Consider the following 20,121-nt stretch of genomic DNA (forward strand, 5'->3'; position numbering starts at 1 on the left):
ATCACAGAGCACAGACCGGCTTTGGGGGGACACATCACACACAGGTCAATCACTCAACCGGGGCAGCTTCTCCTCCATCCTGAGACATGGTGCTCACCTCCTCCACCACCCCAGCTGTCCTCTGCCTGCTCCCCCCCCCCCCCCCCCATGAGCCAGCTCGGTGCCGTCCTCCTCACAGGCTGAACTGCTGCTGAGCTCTGCAGCCTCCTCCGCAGCCATGACGGATGTCCTCCACAGCTACTGCCTTCTCTCCCCTCGTGTTCCTTGGCCAGGCTAGTAGGGAAGTCAGCGGCCATGGCTGCGCCCCCTAGGCAGCAGTGCTCCCTACACAGCCGCCTAGTACGCCCTATATTGCCCTATAAGGTTATACACCTGCAATCTTTAGGACTTCCTTTCATTTTCTATTTTATGTGTTTTAGACAGTTATGAATAAAAGTGAAGCGTTAGGTCACAGTGTGTAGGTATAGGGCACCCCTGCCATTGTTTTTTTATGAATATTTCCCACATAAAGACCAATCATACAGTATCAGTATACATCAGGTCGTTTTTTGTCTATTTGAAATATTTTCTCTCGGGGTCGCATGTTCTTCATTCATAATAGCGTGAATAAGGGGAATATTGCATCATGACCATTAGATGGAGCTGACAATAATGGAAATACTTATTTTCTGTGATTGTCAGCTCCATACCATGGCCATAATGCAGCATTTTCCTGATTCAGGTTGCTCTTATGAATGAAGAACATCCGACCAGGTGAGAAAATAGCCCAGTAAGCTTAAATTTTTGCCTGAATTCACACTGAGCAAATCTACATGCAATTTCGCATGACAAAAATCCCTGCATATTTTTTATAAATACACCCCTAAATGTCCCAACACCTGATTTGCACATTCTTCTTAAAGTGTTACAAAACCTACAACAGTAAAATCAGATTGTATATGCAGTAAAGCATGCTTGTTATACTCACTGTGGAACCTAAGGGATAAATCTGCTGCATTGTGTAAAAAGGCGGTTTGATCTCGTATGCACAGATCCTCCCCTTCTTGCATTGCCCCCAAAAAATGTCCGGAAAGACCGAGTTAGTGGAGTCAGGTTGCACATGCTCAGTTTGGTGTGTATTGCTAGAGAGCTTTTCTTTTTCTTGGGACTCCGCATGTGATCAGCACAGGGCCAATCAGCACTGTTCAGACAGAGGGTCAGGAGTCATGCAGCCTCATAGGAAAGTCAGAAGAGATAGAAAACTCCTCCTACGAGCTTTAACCAGACACTGATAAAATTCAGAAGACTGCTATATACTGCTGATGCGAAAATATATTTAGCAGTTTATATGTACTAAAATTATTGCATTTTGATGTTCTGTGTACTGTGGGAGACCAGATATAGTGAATGCAGGGTCCTGGGTTGAGTAACACATTAAAGGTCAGTGACTCACTGAATGGTGAAGAAAGGATAAAAGATGGCAGCCCCGGACCAGGACCAGCAAAGGCCTTTTTCATATTTCTTTCTTGATAGCTTTGTATTAACCTTTCAGTGGGTTACAGATCCAGAATAAGCATGCAGCCACTCAAGTGCCAGGACACCTAAACTGCATATACTTCTTCCAGGCCAATGACGGGAACCTAAGGAGCTCTGGAGATTGCACCTTACACATTTTTTTCCAAGCAGCTTCCTAATAAAGTTGGTCATACATTGTAACATCTCTAGCATTGATGGAGAGAATTCTATTGATTACCCCTTCTTTGTTTAGTTTGTGGAGATGAATATGAGAATCTACTGACACCCCCTCGACCCCGACTATTGTATTCTGACAGCCAGTATCCGCAGCTGTCAGAACACCTGAACAGTGGCTGCATCTGACTGGATCAGGTGACAGTTTTCCTCCTGGCTCTATCAATTTTCAGATCGAAAGAAGTTGGGTGTAGGATACCAACAGGGCCACCCACAGCTCCAGGTATGGCCAGCTTAACTTAGTGAATCACTGATCTGGATCAAGTATGCGTCCACTGAAGTGTCAGGATACCCGATACGCACATACTCGTTTTAGGCCAATGACTCAATAATGACCGGAGAATAAGCGTGACAGCTCTGGAGCATAATGCTTGAAAAACAAAATCAGTAACACAGTAATAAAAAGGTTTCCTTTGCGGCAAGACTACATTGAAGTTGTTTTTGAAGCTTGGATAGAACGAGGAAAAATGTACAAACGATCGAGGTTCTTCAACCACTCGCAGACCGCCCGCCCACAATGTACCGCAGACGGGCTGCCCATACAGGCACAGTGACGTACTGGTTTGTTGTTGCCAGTTTCCGGGGTTTAGGGCATGCGCATGCTGACACCAGCTATGATTGTACATGGTGGGAGTTTGTCAGCAGATCCTGGCCAAGACCTGCTGGTCGGCTGTGTCCAATCACAGCCCAGAGCCAACACAGGGCTCTGTACAGAGGGAAAAAGCAGGGATCAGAAACAAAATTATATATAATTTGGTTGGAGCATACAACTTTTTTTTGTTTATACAGTACGTTTGGTGTAATGAATGGCTGGAACACCGCGTTTGCATATAGACATATAACCCAGGGGCACACAGCTCTGCACATACATGTGTTTACATAAGTAGAAGCCTAAGCCTGTATACAGCCTTTTATTACAATTTATGGTTGTACACATGGTTGTATCCTGGGTGTGAAATATGCCTGCAATTTATGGTGTATGCTCAAAAAGCGTGCACACACACACTTAAAGTGGTTGTAAAGCAAGGAGGTTTCTATCTAAAGCATTCTATGCATTAAGATAAAAGCCTTCTGTGTGCAGCAGCCCTCCTCAATCCATCTCGATCCAGCAATGTTGCAGGAGAGACTCGGCTGTCCTGGGACTCTCCTTCCTCATTTTGCTGAGACGGAAGCGAATGGCTATTGGCTCCCTCTGCTGTCAAAGTCAGTGAACCAATGAGGGGAGAGAGGGGGCGGAACCGGGCCCTGGCTCTGTGTCTGAAGGAACACAAGGAGCTGCGGCTCGGGTGCCCCCATAGCAAGCTGCTGTCTTTGGGGGCACTCAGCAGGAGGGAGGGGCCAGGAGCTCCGAAGAGGGACCCGAGTAGATTAGGATCGGGGCTGCTCTGTGCAAATCCACTACACAGAGCAGGTAAGTGTAACATGTTTTTTTTTTTTGTTAAAAAGAGACTTTAGTATCAAGGGTTGTAAAGGTTCGTGTTTTTTCACCTTAATGCATCATATGCATTAAGGTGAAAAAACACCTGGCAGTGACCGCCGCCCCCCCCTTCTCTCCACCGCGCTCCGGTGCCCTTCGACGCTTACTGAAGCTTGTCGGTAGTGGCGATCGGATCCTCTTCCTTGCTGGGTATGGAGACGAGTGATGGGAAGATGGCCCCACCCGTCTTCATACCATTGCAGGGCGGAAGCGACGTCAAAACGTCACTTCCGCCCCTTGCTCTTAAACGGCCATTTTTTTAAAAAATTTTATTTATTTATTTTTTTATTATTGCATTTTAGTATAAATATGAGATCTGAGGTTTTTTTTGACCCCAGATCTCATATTTAAGAGGTCCTGTCATGCTTTTTTTCTGTTACAAGGGATGTTTACATTCCTTTTAATAAGAATAAAAGTGACACATTTATAATAAAAAAAAAAAGGAAGAACAGTGTAAAAATAAAAAAGGTAAAATAAGAAAACATTTATTTATTTATTTTTTTAAACATGCCCCGTTTTTCTGAGCTCGCGTGCAGAAGCGAAGGCATACGCGAGCAGCGCCCGCATAAGAAAATGGTGTTCAAACCACACATGTGAGGTATCGCCGCGATCGGTAGAGCAAGAGCAATAATTCTAGCTCTAGACCTCCTTTGTAACGCAAACATTCAACCTGTAAAATTTTTTGAATGTCGCCTACGGAGATTTTTTTAAGGGTAAAAGTTGTCGCCATTCCACGAGCGGTAACATTATCTTTCACAGTATAAAAAAAAAAAATTGTCTATATCTATGCAAAATATATGCATAAACCGTCTATTTCTGTTCTACTTGACAACATACTGTTGCCATATTAATAGTAATGTTCTAATGCAAATCGTAATACATCATCATTGTACTATTGCTGCATCTATGACATTGTCTCATTGTTTTTGATTTTCTGTTCAATCAATAAAAATTATATGAAAAAAAAAAAAAATTGGGCTAACTTTACTGTTGTCTTATTTTTAAAAAAAAAGTGTATTTTTTTCCCCCAAAAAAGTGCGCTTGCAAGACCGCCGCGCAAATACAGTGTGACAGAAAGTATTGCAACGACCGCCATTTTAGGGTGAAAAAGGAAAAAGACTCTGGACGGCCGCACTCAATGAAGAAAGGCATCTTTATTGGACAAAATTGAATAAAATCCAAAATGCAGTCACATCAGAGGTGGTTGACAGTGGAAAAAAAATCCTTAACGCGTTTCATATCAACTGATGCTTGCTCATAAGCATCAGTTGATGTGAAACGTGTTAGGGATTTTTCACGTACTAGTGCAGAGCCAGCACCTGGAGGTTGAGTAGGGCGGGAGCATTTATCCAGGTGCGGCAGTCCTGGGAGCAGCATTTCTCTTCATGCCATTTTAGGGTGTTAGAAAACAAAAAATGTATGTTCGGGGGTTCTAAGTAATTTTCTAGCAAAAAAAAAAAAACAAAAACTTGTAACTTGTAAACAGCAAATCTCAAAAAGAGGCTCGGTCCTTAAGTAGTTAAAAAGGAGGCAAAATAAATAAATAAATAATAAAAAAGGTATTTATCGTCGCTTTTTTATATTTATACATAAATATTTTGCTTTTTATTTCTATTTTAAACTAAATGGGTTGTTTTACAAGGTGAGGGTTTATATTTACTTTAACAGGTTGTTTTGGGAGACTTGTTTTATCGGGTGACCTGTGATGATGAACACTGGAAGTATGAGAAGCAGCAGCTGGGCTGACAGTAGATCATGAATTTGCAGTTATCATATTATCCTAATACCTTGGGGTTTTTCCAAGGGGGGGAGGGAGGAGATTACCGGCTCATTCCTGACACATAAGACAGGCACTACCTTAGAAATGAGTGGAGTGCAGCGTGCCGGAGAAGTCTGATCCGTGTCACAATCACCGTGTCTTTCCCATCTGTCACACACACAGGCATGTCGATTGAAATAAAATGCATACGTCACAGTTTATTGCACGCTCATGTAAAAAGCATCATGTAAATCAGCAGAGAGGCCAGCGTGGGTTGTGTGTAAATCATTCAGAAGAAGAACGGTCACATTTTTAAAAACAGCGATTATACTGGGAGAAAAGTCAACAGCATGACGGATATAATCAGGTCTGCCACTTCCTTTCCTAAAATTTGTTAAAGACCCGGCTCTGGGCACAATCAATGCATTATTATTATTAGAAGCGCCATTATGTTTTTTATCTGAATTGTAATTTATGGTAATTTATGGTTTCAAGCTGCTGAAGAAGCCATCTAAGACCCCCATACACACTATTAGATTTTCTGCAGATTTTTGTCTTCAGATTTATCAAAACCATATAATATGGGGAGTCAAACCTTAAAGCTGGATACACACTATACAATTTTCTGTAGATTTTTGTTCCTTTAGATTTATCAAAACTATATAATAGGATGTCAAACCTAAACACTTTCAATTTGTATGCAATCAGGCAGCCCCTTGCACTACGATCTAAAGGAAATCATACAAATTTAAACTCTTAAAGTGATACTAAAAAGGTTCAATTTTTTTTTTTTTTTTAAATAACAAACATGTCATACTTACCTCCACTGTGCAGCTCGTTTTGCACAGAGTGGCCCCGAACCTCCTCTTCTGGGGTCCCTCTGCAGCTCTCTCGCCTCCTCCTCACATCAGATAACACCCTAGGAGAAGCGCTCTCCCGGGGAGGGGGGTTACCTTGCAGGCGCGCTCCCGAGTCCAGCATTTGCGCCCATAGACGCCGAATGCAGGACTCGGCTCCGCCCTCCGGTGGCCGCGCCACTGGATTTGATTGACAGCAGCGGGAGCCAATGGCTGCTAGCAATCTATCCAATCAACAGCCGAGAACCCCCTAGCCGAGAGACAGCCCAAGTTCGAGGGATCAGGTAAGTAAAACAGGGGCGCTGGGGGGGGCGGTCACTGTCAGGTGTTTTTTTCCCCTTAATGCATAGGATGCATTAAGGGGAAAAAAACACTTACCTTTACAACCCCTTTAAGGTTTGACCTCATATTATATGATTTTGGTAAATCTGAAGACAAAAATCTGCAGAAAATCTAATAGTGTGTATGGGGCTTAAGCCCTGGTTCACACCAGTGCGACTTGACAGTTCAGAGTCGCATGAAAAGTCGCAGTCCCATTTGCGGCAACGGAACCATTTCGATGTCCGCCGACACCCACTAATCGTCAGGCAAAGACTCAGAATGGAGCCCTGTCTATGTAAACAAGGCAGACCTCCATTCTGGCAAGGGGGGGCTTGGGGAGGGATAGATTTTGTGTCTAGTCAGGGGCTAGAATCAATCTCTTCCCTTAGTAATAGCAGCACACACAGTGCACAAAAAACACAGGCTTGGCAAATATTTAACCCTTTGATTGCCCTGGATGTTTAACCCCTTCCCAGCCAGTGTCATTAGTACAGTGACAGTGCAGATTTTTAGCACTGATCACTGTATTAGTCTCACTGGTTCTCGCAAAGTGTCAAAAGTTTTAGTAAGTGCCCAATTGTCCACCGCAATATCGCAGTCCTGCTATAAAGTTGCTGATCGCTGCCATTACTAGTATAAAAAAAAAAAAAAAAATTCTATACATATAACCATAGTTTGTAGACACAATAACTCTTGCGTAAACCAATCAATATACGCTTATTGGGATTTTTTTACCAAAAACTTAGCAGAATACATATTGGCCTAAATTTATGAAGAAATTACATTTTTTTTTTTTTAAATGTATTGGGTGTGTTTTAAAGCACAAAGTAAAAAATAGTTTTTTTTATTTTAAACATTGTCTGACTTTTTTGTTTATAGTGCAAAAAATAAAAACCGCAGAGGTGATCAAATACCAACAAAAGAAAGCTCTATTTGTGGGGAAAAAGGACATCAATTCCATTTGGATACAGTATTGCATGACTGCGCAATTATCAGTTAAAATAATGCAGTGCTGTATCACAAAAGCGGCCTGGTCATGAAGGGGGGCAAATCTTCCGGTGGTTAAATGAAGTTACACAGATGTCAGCAAGCCGCACATAAAATCGCACTGTTGATCAGTTTTGAAGTCGCACTGCAGTAGCGAGACTTCAAAGCCGCACTTGTGCGAACCAGGGCTTCATTTCCCCAGAATAGTTGTGCTTCTGGCCAGACTCCAGATAGGTGCGGGCTTCATAGACATCAATGCTGGGGTCATATCTTTACCACCTTCTCAGCGCTCAGGGCATACATCATTAAATGCACGCAACCCTAAGCCCTGGTTCACACCACTGCTACTTCAGGGCAAATTCAAAGCCGACTATCAGTGCAACTTCATGTGCAGCTTGCTGACATCTGTGCGACTTAATTTAACAGATGTCAATGCAAGTAGCACTGAAAATCGCACAGAAATAGTGCAGGAACCTTTTCCAAAGATTTGAATGGTTCCATTGCCGCCAATGTGATGTGACTTGCCATGTAACATTCAACTGTCAAGTCGCAGTGGGGTGAACCAGGGCTGAATGGAAGTACCACTTGATATAGTGACCAGCCGCTGCATATTTCAACCTGTCATAGACTTTGACAGGCTACAGACAGCGGGGCTGTATGCTATACCTGTGCCTCCTGGGTGCAACAAAAACACACCAGGATAGGATGCACAGGGGCTCAGTGAATAGTGTACCTAAGACACTGACCCTAAGAAATCCTGCATGAAAATTGCAGCTGAGATAAAGACACAATGGGGTTCATTTACTAAAGGCAAACAGATTGTGCACTTTGCAAAGTGCACAGTCTATTTGCCTTTAGTAAATCTACCCCAACAACTCCTCCATTGATATTAGAATAATTGTGCGCAGAATTGGGGCTCATTCACACCATGTCTGTTGAGCTGCGTTAATCTGCATAGATCATCTCAGGCTCAATGCAAGGGCACATAGAAGAGAATTGTTTTGCGTGTGCTCTGTTTAAATAATGCGACATTTAGAATAAAATTACACTCCCCCCACACCAAACCACACAACACTTTAATCAAGGGAAAAAAAAAAAAGTCATCAGCCATATATTATAACAATGCCTCTATATACAATGTACACCAGCATACGTGCGTTTTAGCGCTCGATCCATGCATGTGGTACTTGAGCGTCCCTTCCAACAGCTGGCACTAACTAAAGTTTACAGTACAAACGCTTCTGTCCATCACACTCGGCACTCATTGCTGCACACACAGATTCTGCACCTTGTTGTAGAGCTCAGCAGGTGCCGAGTGTTCTATGAAGGCGAGTGGAAAAATCGTATCAGTGTGTGTGGGCTGCTATCACAGCAAGGCCAAGGAGGAAAGGTGGAAATCCTGCAATGATGGGGTCCATACTCAGTCTAAAGGTCACCATACATGTTGCAATTATACTGTACAGTCTCTTCTAGGTGTACCTACACAATTATCCAATTTATTATCCAATCAAGTAGTCACTTGGATGACAGTTATTAGTAGATCTAAAAGGGATTGTACAGTCAGACTGCATATGTGTGGAGAGCTTTACGCAGCTATAGATACACACATACAGTATATAAAAAGATTGTTTAGATTAAAAGGTGCCCATGAAGTGTACAATAGGATTGACTGGCTAGACTCTTGACCAGCTTTTTACCACCCAATTATATGTTGGGTATCACCACCTTTATTCCTATGCGGCACAAAGGATACCACCTTGTTAATGCCTATGGGGCATGTTGGGTATGACCGTCTTAATATCTAATGGGCATGATGGGTGTCACCTCAATGTCTATAAGGCACGTTGGGTATCACCTCAGTAAAATGCCTATATGGCATGTTGGGTATCACCTCACCAAGTGCCTAAGGGGCATGTTGGCTATCACCTCACCAAGTGCCTAAGGGGCATGTTGGCTATCACCTCACCAAGTGCCTAAGGGGCATGTTGGCTATCACCTCACCAAGTGCCTAAGGGGCATGTTGGCTATCACCTCACCAAGTGCCTAAGGGGCATGTTGGCTATCACCTCACCAAGTGCCTAAGGGGCATGTTGGCTATCACCTCACCAAGTGCCTAAGGGGCATGTTGGCTATCACCTCACCAAGTGCCTAAGGGACATGTTGGCTATCACCTCACCAAGTGCCTAAGGGACATGTTGGCTATCACCTCACCAAGTGCCTAAGGGGCATGTTGGGTATCACCTCACCAAGTGCCTAAGGGGCATGTTGGGTATCACCTTACTGTCTATGGGGCATGTTGGGTATCCCCTCACTAAGTGTCTATGGGCCATGGTTAGGGTTGCCACCTCATCCCTTTAAACCCAAACATGAATTACACAGGTTCTGTGGCTGATTAAGGTGGTAATTAAACTCACTTGGTGCCTTATCTGCATTAAATTTGCCTCAAAACCTGTGTAATTCATATGTGTTTGGGTTTAAAGGGATGAGGTGGCAACCCTAGGCATGTTGGGTATCCCTTCACTAAACGCCTATGGGGCATGTTGGGTATCCCTTTACTAAACGCCTATGGGGCATGTTGGGTATCCCTTTACTAAACGCCTATGGGGCATGTTGGGTATCCCTTTACTAAACGCCTATGGGGCATGTTGGGTATCCCTTTACTAAACGCCTATGGGGCATGTTGGGTATCACCTCATTATTGGCAATGGGGGAATATTGACTAGCACCATGCTAATGTCTATCACCTCAACACCCAAGGGGCACGTTGGGTACCACCTCATTAATGTCTATGGGGTAGTAATCTAAAGAAAGGGGCTATCCTCAACTATAAACAATGTGACTTTCGTTCACCCAACCTTGCCATCTACTATTCATCACCATGGGGTGTCACCCAATTACTGCCTATACCTCCACTTTCCATCACTACAGCAAATGTGAACAGCATATGTAATAAAAAAAAATCCAAACAGCCTGATCACTAGTGATGGTGGTCACCCCAAGTTCCATAACACCCCACTTGTGACCCACACATGAAGATCTCAGTACATAAAACCCACATGTACAGTATTATCATGAGCTAGTTGTGTTCTGTGGAGATTTTTACAACAAAAATAAAGAGTTTGGGAACTTTCCTGGCACATAAACACAGCACTGTACACAGCAGACCCCACATCTCCTGGAGGGTGGACAATGATCTGACCCCAGCTGTGATCCACACCTGCCCCCACCACTCCTCTCGTGTCCCCCCCTCCTCACCTGTGCAGCTCTTCCCCTGTCCCCCCTCCTCACCTGTGCAGCTCTTCCCCTGTCCCCCCCTCCTCACCTGTGCAGCTCTTCCCCTGTCCCCCCCTCCTCACCTGTGCAGCTCTTCCCCTGTCCCCCCTCCTCACCTGTGCAGCTCTTCCCGTCCCCCCTCCTCACCTGTGCAGCTCTTCCCCTGTCCCCCCTCCTCACCTGTGCAGCTCTTCCCGTCCCCCCTCCTCACCTGTGCAGCTCTTCCCGTCCCCCCTCCTCACCTGTGCAGCTCTTCCCCTGTCCCCCCTCCTCACCTGTGCAGCTCTCCTGCGCTCATCTCCGCCCTGCGCTGCGCTCCCCGCACTCCTCTCCGTGTCCCTCCAGCGGGCTCAGCGCCTCCTCTCTGCTCCGACTTCCTTCTCTGCCATAACCAACCCCTAAAGGGGAGGAGGCCGACCTGTCATCGCTGCGATCCCCGGCCAGCCCAGGGAGGGGAGAGAACTCCGATCTCCCAGGTGTCCGATTGTCGGGAAATCGTCTGTCCAACGTATCGGGAATCATACAATGTATCGGGAATCATACAATGTATCGGGAATCATACAATGTATCGGGAATCATACAATGTATCAGGAATCATACAATGTATCGGAAATCATACAATGTATCAGGAATCATACAATGTATCGGGAATCATACAATGTATCGGGAATCATACAATGTATCGGGAATCATGCAATGTATCAGGAATCATACAATGTATCGGAAATCATGCAATGTAGCAAAACACGCTCTTATATTCTTCCTTCTGTGGAACTCCAAAGCTTGTCATTGAGATACAATGTAACATTTCCCCAATCAGCAATCCACATCGGATACATTTTTTATATTAAAACAAAACCCTCCTCTACAAATCACTTGTACCTTCGAGAACATTTTTATTTTTAGACGCTTTTAACGCTGAAGGCGCATTTTAGGAATTTTAGCGCTAAAAATAGCGCCTGAAAAGCGCCTGAAAAGCGTCTCTCAAAGCCACCCCAGTGTGAAAGTTAAAGTCAGGGGGGATCTAGAGTCTAGTCTCGGGAGGGGCACTGCCAGAAAATACGTTTTTTTTTTTTGCAATTTATCGGGGAATGGCTGGTGTTGATGCTTCAATCATCCCAGCACTATGGTTGTTATGGTGTCAGGATGATTGAAGCGCATTATTTCTATTATTACATTGTAATATAAAATGAAATAGTTCAACTCACCATAATGCAGAATCAGTGGGAGCCCCGAGCGTGTCACTTGCCACCGTAGCCTGCCACACGTTGCAGATTGTCACTCGCCACATCACCTGTCACAAGTTGCAGACTGTCACTTGCCCCATCACCTGCCACAAGTTGCGGATTGTCACTTGCCACATTACCTGCCACAAGTTGCGGATTGTCACTTGCCCCGTCACCTGCCACAAGTTGCGGACTTTCACTTGCCACGTCACCTGCCACAAATTGCGGACTGTCACTTGCCACGTCACCTGCCACAAGTTGTGGATTGTCACTTGCCACATCACCTGTCACAAGTTGCGGAGTGTCACTTGCCCCGTCACCTGCCACAAGTTGCGGACTGTCACTTACCACATCACCTGCCACAAGTTGCGGATTGTCACTTGCCACGTCACCTGTCACTCCTTGCCGATTGTCTCTCTCACCACCCGTGGAGCTGCCCGCTCTCTCACCCGCCCGCGGAGCCGCCCACTCTCTCATCCACCCGTGGAGCCGTCCGCTCGCTCACCCGCATCTAATTTCTCAGGGGGGGGGCAATGTGGCAATTGCCCCCCCCCCAGAAATCCGCCCCTGGTCTGAGTGCTTTCACACTGGGGCGGTGCGCTTGCGGGATGGGAAAAAAGTCCTGCAAGCACCATCTTTAGGGCAGTGTGGGAGCAGTGTATACAGCGCTACTCCACCACCCTGCCATTGAAATCAATAGGCAGCGCTTGCAAAGCACTTCGTCACCGGTGCTTTTTAGGTACTTTTAACCCCTTCTTTGGGGTTAAAAGCGGCCCGCGAGTGTGAAAGGGGTCTTACTAAACCCACAACAGTAACATCAGTCTGTATATGTAGTAAAGCATGCTTGTTCTACTCTCTGTGGAACCTAAGGGGTTAATCCTCTGCATTGTGTAAACAGGCTGTTTGATCCTGTTTTCTCTGATCCTCCCCTTCTTTTACTGTTCCCTGATAATTTCCTGATAACACAGTCTATTGAGTCGGGCTGCACATGCTCAATTTGGTGTGTATTGCTAGAGGGGTTTTTATTTTTTCTTGGAAGGGTGCATGTGATCAGCACAGGGCCAATCAGCACTGTCCAGACAGAGGGTCAGGGGTCTTGCAGTCTCATAGGACAGTCAGAAAACTCCTCCTACAAGCTTTACCCAGTACTTGGCTGGACAGTGATAGAAGTCACAAGACTGCTATATACTGCTGATGAGAAAAGGTATTTAGCAGTTTATATTTTCTAAAATAATTACATTTCCATGTTCTGTGTACTGCGGGAGACCAGATATAGTGAATGCAGACTGCTTGGTTTAGTAACACTTTAAGGGCTCATTCACACCAGAAACTGCACATAACTGCGCATTTGTAACTGCATATTTACATGTATTTGAAGCACGCTTGTAGCGCATTTGACACGCTCTTCAGTGCGTTTTACGCTGCATTGTTCTATACATTTTTGGGCTTGGCTTTCTTGGCTTAAAGCGGAGCGGGTACCTGGTTTTGACAAGTACCCACTCCCACTTCCGTGTAAGATCGCCGCACAGTGATCTATGTCATGTCTGGCCCCTCCTCCTCCCCCCACTGCCTTCTGGGACTTGTGTGTATCCATTCAGAAAGTGAAATGCATGCGCAGTAGTTTCCCTTACTTGCAATGCCGGCTCTTGCACCGGAAGTCAATGGACGAATCGGCTTGGGGTGCCGACATCGCGGGATCCCTGGACAGGTAAGTGTCCTTAGATTACCTGCTTAGCGACCGCCCCACACAGATTTAATGTAGCAGGGTGGCCGCTCTGTGCCAGATCACATGCCTAGTACGTGATCTAAAACTTTCGGGTCTGGGGCGCGCACCCCTGGCAACCCACTCCCGCTGTGATTGTACACAGTGGGAGCCAATCAGCGGGCCTGGCAGACGTGATGTCCTCCGGGAACCACCAATCGTTCAGGAGAGAGGCAGAACGGCGGGTTGTATAAACAAGGCAAACCGTGTTCTGTGAGAGGGAAATGTGCTGATTCTGAGTACCTGCTAAGCAGAAACACAGATCTTTACATTCAGTTAGTAATCACACCTGGGCATTTTCAATGTATTTCAATGGGAGGTGCGTTTTTGGTGCAGGTTTTTTTAGCTGACCAAAAATGCAGCAAGAAAGATTTTTAACCACTTCCTTTTTAAACGTTGCCTATGGAGATTTTTAAGGGTAAAAGTTTGTCGCCATTCCACAAGCGGGCGAAATTTTGAAACGTGACATATTGGGTATCAATTTACTCGGCGTAACATTATATTTCACAATATAAAAAAACATTGGGCTAACTTTACTGTTTTCTTATTTTTTTATTTAAAAAAAAGTGTTTTTTTTTTTTTAAAAAGTGTGCTTGTAAGACCGCTGCGCAATTATGATGTGACAGAAAGTATTGCAATGACCTCCATTTTATTCTCTAGGGTGTTAGAAAAAATATATATGTTTGGGAGTTCTAAGTAATTTTCTAGCAAAATAAAATGTTTTTAACTTGTAAACACCAAATCTCAGAAAAAGGCTCAGTCCTTCCTTGATCGCTCCTGATGTTAACCTCTTCCCTGCCAGTGTCATTAGTACAGTGACAGTGCATAATTTTAGCACTGATCACTGTACTAGTGTCACTGGTCCCCAAAAAGTGTCAGTTATTTGTCTGCCGCAATTTCACAATCTCACTAATCATCACCAATACTAGTAAAAAAATAAATAAATAAATAAATATACCATAGTTTGTAGACGCTATAACTTTTGCGCAAACCAATAAATATACGCCTATTGGGATTTTTTTTTACCAGAAATATGTAGGAGAATACACATTGGCCTAAATTGATGAAGAAATTAGATTTTTTTACAATTTTTTTATTGGGAATGTTTTATAGCAGAAAATAAAAAATATTGTATTTTTTTAAAAATTGATGGTCTTTTTTTGTATATAGTGCAAAAAATAAAATTCGTAGAGGTGATCGGATACCACCAAAATAAATCACTATTTGTGGGAAAAAAAAGGATATCAATTTTATTTGGTTACAGCGTCGCATGCCCGCGCAATTGTCAGTTAAATGAACGCAATGCCGTATCGCAAAAAAATGGCCTGGTCATGAAGGGGGGGGGGTAAAGGAGCTGAAGTGTTGGCAGCTACAATAATTTTTTTTTCCCCTCAGACTGGAATTCCACTTTAAAGGGGCGTGGTGTGTTTGTAGCGCGTTCTCTGCATTTTTGGTGCGGAAAATGCCGCAAGCTCTACTTTTTTTTAACTGCGCTGAACTGCACTGCAATGATGTGAGCTATGCCCATAGGATTACATTGATTTTTGGCTGTCTATGCAGTTGGAGTGCAGTTCAAAATGTATTCAACTACTGCAATCGGTGTGAAAGGGCCCTAAGGCCGGCCATAGAAGATTCGAATCTCAGCCAGTTCAGCAGGAATCGTCCAAGATTCGAACCATTAATGGGCAGGCTGAATTGATCTACCGTATCAACTTGGGTATAACCAGCCTGCTGGATTCGCTTGCGATTATTGCATGTGGCTGCTATAGCTGTAATCACTGTCTTCTCTATGGGTTGCAGGAAAGAAATTTGCACGATTCCCCCATCAACACAGACAGTGCTGATAGGGGAATCCCTCCTGCCCAGCAATTGTCTGCTTATAGCGGGGGGCGGGCGGGGGAAGCCATCCACGCAGAGAGCTGAAAATTGCTCAGCAGGAGGGATTCCCCTATCAGCACTGTCTGTGTTGATGGGGGAATCGTGCAAATTTATTTCCTGCAACTCGTGGTCGCAAGAAAGAAATTTGCACTGTCTATGGGCTGCCTGAGCCTCAGTTCTACTTTAACCACTTCAATACTTTCCCCCCTTCCTGCCCAGGACAATTTTTAGCTTCCAGCGCTGTCACACTTTGAATGACAATTACGCGGTCATACAACACTGTACCCAAACTACATTTTTATCATTTTCTTCGCTTAAATAGAGCTTTCTTTTGGTGGTATTTGATCACCTCTGGGGGTTTTATTTTTTGCTAAACAAACTAAAAAAGACCAAAATGTTTGAAAAAAAAAATGTTTCTGTTATAAAATTTTGTTTTCTCCTTCACTGATGGGCACTGATGAGGCTGCACTGATGAGACGGCACTGATGGGCACTGATGAGTTGGCACTGATAAGGTGGCACTGATGGGCACTGATGAGGAGGCACTAATATGTAGAATTGATGGACACTGATAGGAGGCACTGATATGCTGCCCTGATGGGCACCAATAGGCGGCAGTGATATGCAGCACTGATGGGCAGTGATAGGTGCCACTGATGGGCACTAATAGGCGGCACTGATATGCAGCACTGATGGGCACCGATAGGTGGCACTGATATAGAGCACTGATGGGCACTGATAGGTGGCACCGATGGGCACTAATAGGCAGCACTGATGGGCACTAATAGGCAGCACTGATGGGCACTAATAGGCAGCACTGATGGGCACTGACAGGCTGCACTGATGGGCACTGACAGTCGGCACTGATGGGCACTAATAGGCAGCACTGATGGGCACTAATAGGCGGCACTGATGAGGACTGACAGTCTGCGCTGATGGGCACTAATAGATTGCACTGATGATGAGGTACTGACAGGCGTTACTGATGGGTACTGATTGGCACTTTGATGGGCACCGACTGGCACTTTAGTGGGCACTGACTGGCAGCTGATGGGCAGTGATTGGCAGATGTGGTGGGCACCTCTGTTGGGGGCTGAGCTTATAATCAATGCACTGATTATTAGCGCAGACCCCCCCCCCTCTCACAGGAGAGCTGCCGATTGGCTCTCCTGTCAGCGCAAATTGAGGAAAGCTGTTTACCGGCACTTCCTGGTTACATGCTGTGATCAGCTGTGATTGGTCATAGGCTCCTTACCACGACTGGAGTTGGAGTGACACACCACACCACCGATCGTTGCGCTGCGCCCCCCCCCCCCCCCCCCGTGGGCGCACGATTGCGGCCTATAACTTAACCACTTTGCGGACGTCATTCTGTTATATGGCGGGCGAGGAGCGGTTAACGCTTAAGCCCCGGTTCACACTGATGAGGTGTGGAATCCGCAGTGACTTCTGTGGGGATTGCGCACCGCATGCAAATTGCACCCCGTTTATGCGAATCAATGCAGGTGTGCATGTTACGTTAACAACCCCCAAATTGGTTCGCAAAACCCAGTGCAATATTCAGAATCAGATCGCATGGGTGTAAATACCCATGGGATCCGATTCTGGTGCGGCCAAAATAAAGGGTCATGCATGTTTTTAGTGCAAATTCAGGGCGATTTGAGCTATGCAGAATAATTACTCAAACCACACTGCTGAAGATTCCCCTGTTCAAAATCACATGTGGTTCCCCGCACCGCATAACGTGAACCGGGGCTCAAGGGTGGGGGGTGCGCTAGGCCTTTTCACAGGAAAAACGCAGTTGGCTGCAGTTGGATGCATTTTGAACTGCACTCCAACTTCATAGACAGCCCAAAATCAAGGTCTTCCTATGGGCAGAGCTCACGGCATTGCAGTGCCATTCAGCGCTAGTTTAAAAAACAGTAGAGCTTACAGCATTTCTCCACACCACAAATACACGCTACAAATGAACTTGCACCACGCTCATTTAAGCCAAGAAAGCCTAACCCAAAAACGTACTGAAAAATGCACCGCAGCACAAAACACAGGGCAAAACGCATTCAAGCGCACGTCATAGTTACATAGTTACATAGTAGGTGAGGTTGAAAAAAGACACAAGTCCATCAAGTCCAACCTATGTGTGTGATTATGTGTGATTATATGTTGGGCGGCACAGTGGTGTAGTGGTTAGCACTCTCGCCTAGCAGTAAAAAGGGTTGCTGGTTCGAATCCCAACCACGACACTACCTGCCTGGAGTTTGCATGTTCTCCCTGTGCCTGCGTGGGTTTCCTCCGGGTACTCCTGTTTCCTCCCACACTCCAAAGACATGCTGGTAGGTTAATTGGCTTCTGTCCAAAATTGGCCCTAGTATATGAATGGGGACCTTTGATTGAGGGTAGGGACTGATGTGAGTGTGCGATGTACAGGGTTAGGAACAAGGGTCAGGGTTGTAGACACACACTCACTCAGGTTGAACTGGATGGACTGGTGTCTTTATTCAACCTTACTAACTATGTAACTATGTCAGTATTACATTACATATCCCTGTATGTTGCGGTCATTCAGGTGCTTATCTAATAGTTTCTTGAAGCTATCAATCCTCCCCGCTGAGACCACCGCCTGTGGAAGGGAATTCCACATCCTTGCCGCTCTTACAGTAAAGAACCCTCTACGTAGTTTAAGGTTAAACCTCTTTTCTTCTAATGCTTGAATGCATGTAAACATGCAGTCAAAAACGCGCAATTATGTGCAGTTTCTGGTGTGAATGGGCCCTAGGGAACATGTAGGAATTTAAAATTAAAGCAGTATTATGGCCCGTACACACGATCCGAATATCGTACGACAGATCATACAACCGTTATCGCTTAATAGTCGCAAGTAGAAATTGAATAGGTAGATAAAGTCACGAAAATTCTCGTACCACAGAAAAAAAAAAATCGAAGTGACGTCATGTGTTGTAATGTATTTGTATTGTATTTTCGGACGACAACTGTACTGACTAAACGAAAATCGTACGATCTGGAATCGTACAAGGAAAATTTTCGTGCATGTGATCGAATAATAACGCATGAACTGTCGTGATCGGATGTCGGAAGTAGTGTACACACGATCCGAAAATTGTACGATTCTTCATCGGACGACCGTTTTCGTCCGATATTTGGAGCGCGTGTACGGGCCATTAGCCCCGGTTCAAACTGATGCATTGCAAATTGGGTGCGGTACACGGTGCAAATTCACAGCGCAATTTTTTTACATCACAATGCGAATTCTGCTTAGCATGTGCGTTTTTTTATTCTCTGTTTTCTTCCTCCTTTTTTCTTTTTTCCTTTTTTTTTTTTTTTTTTGCATTGTATATGTTTCAAGATAATGTTTACATTTTTTTTTTTGAAATGGTAAAAAAATAATAATTAAAAAAAAAAAAAAGAATGCGCAGTTTCCATGCAAATTTAGTGCAGAATTGTGAGGGGAGTGGTCACATCTGCGATTTTATTTTGTATAAGATCTAGGCAAAAAAAGAAAAAAAGAAATTGCAGTGATGTGAACACCGGACTGCGAATTCAATCTAGTCCCATAGAAGTCTATGGAGCTGAAATTCGCACCGCGCTAAACTCGCACAGGACCATTTTTCGAAACCGGATCTAATTCGCACTGCATATATGTGAACAGCCCTCCCTGGGAATAATGCTTTTTTACATGACACGCGAATCTATGCTTTTCGGATCGCATCTGACCCGCATAGAATTTGCAGAGGGGCTTAAACCCAAAAGCAAATATTTAGCACATTGCAGCTTAACAGTTCTTAGATATTATGGCTGCATTTGTTTTACTTTTTAGGCTTTCTTTCCTTTATTTTCACCTGGTGATCTGGCCAGTAAGTCTGTTGTTTTTCACCAGATAAGCTGCTCTGCAGATGTAGCAGTTACAGGGATGAGACAAACCGTTTACCACTGACAGTGGTGCTTACAACAATCAACGTTTATTTATTCGTGTAAAACCTTTATGCCAAATGTGGAAAAAAAGTTTGCCGTGACTGATTATAAAGTGTTAGCTGGAGTTTGGTTTCAATTTGTTAGTGTATTTAAATCTGCTAGTATATCTAACACTCTCCTCCTCCCAGATAAACAATGCTGCTGTCCCCCTGTGCTCCTTCATCCAGAGTGGGGGCACTCTAATACAGGAGGTGTGTTGCTGGTCAGATCACCAGCTGAAAACCGAGGGAAACAAGCCAAAGAAAAGGAAACTAATGCAGCCACCACATTTAATGATTGGTAAGCTGCAATATATTACAGTTCTGGTTTTGGGTTTAATACAGCTTTTATGGACATGCATGCTGAGTAAGGTTGTCCACACACACACACACACACACTACAATCTGATTGTACAACCCTTGTACAATCCCCTTTACTTTTAAAGCTGGCTGTATACAGGTAGACTTCCATTCACATATTCTAACCATTAGTGGAATCCGTTTTCAATCGCGGTGATGAGAAAATTCAAAGGAGCGGGATGGAACATTTTTACTTGAGCAAAGTTCTTGCTCGCATGAGTGGCTGAGGGCCGGTAAAACCCTGCCATTGAACCATACTTTTAGCCCCCCCTCAACCGCTACCCCCTTTAACTGGGGGGGGGTACAGTGTATGTGGTTCATCCAGTCATCGAATGTACGGACCAATATTTGTTTGGAAACAGGACTGGATCTCATCTGGAGGTGCAGTAAAAAAAAAAATCAGTGGTCATAATGTCAACACTGTGTGTAAGTCTTTGACAGTTTGTCACACAGTGTGACAGAGATACAGGGAACCGGTATTCCCAGTTCACTCGAACACGCTTCTGTACCATGAGTCATGACCATA

The 20,121-nt window shown here is 44.6% G+C and overlaps 1 protein-coding gene across 2 annotated transcripts in view; it reads right to left on the minus strand.

Moving 5' to 3' along the window:
* Positions 1-10,824, minus strand: part of MCTP2 (multiple C2 and transmembrane domain containing 2) — a 337,462-nt gene extending 326,638 nt beyond the window's left edge. For both annotated transcript variants that reach the window (XM_073618403.1, XM_073618402.1), the window contains exon 1: positions 10,678-10,824. The gene's annotated coding sequence lies outside the window, so the exon portion shown is untranslated. The remainder of the gene's footprint in view (positions 1-10,677) is intronic.
* Between the last annotated feature and the right edge of the window lie 9,297 nt (positions 10,825-20,121).

Source organism: Aquarana catesbeiana, linkage group LG03 (assembly GCF_042186555.1).
Source record: "Aquarana catesbeiana isolate 2022-GZ linkage group LG03, ASM4218655v1, whole genome shotgun sequence".
In the NCBI taxonomy this organism is placed as follows: domain Eukaryota; kingdom Metazoa; phylum Chordata; class Amphibia; order Anura; family Ranidae; genus Aquarana; species Aquarana catesbeiana.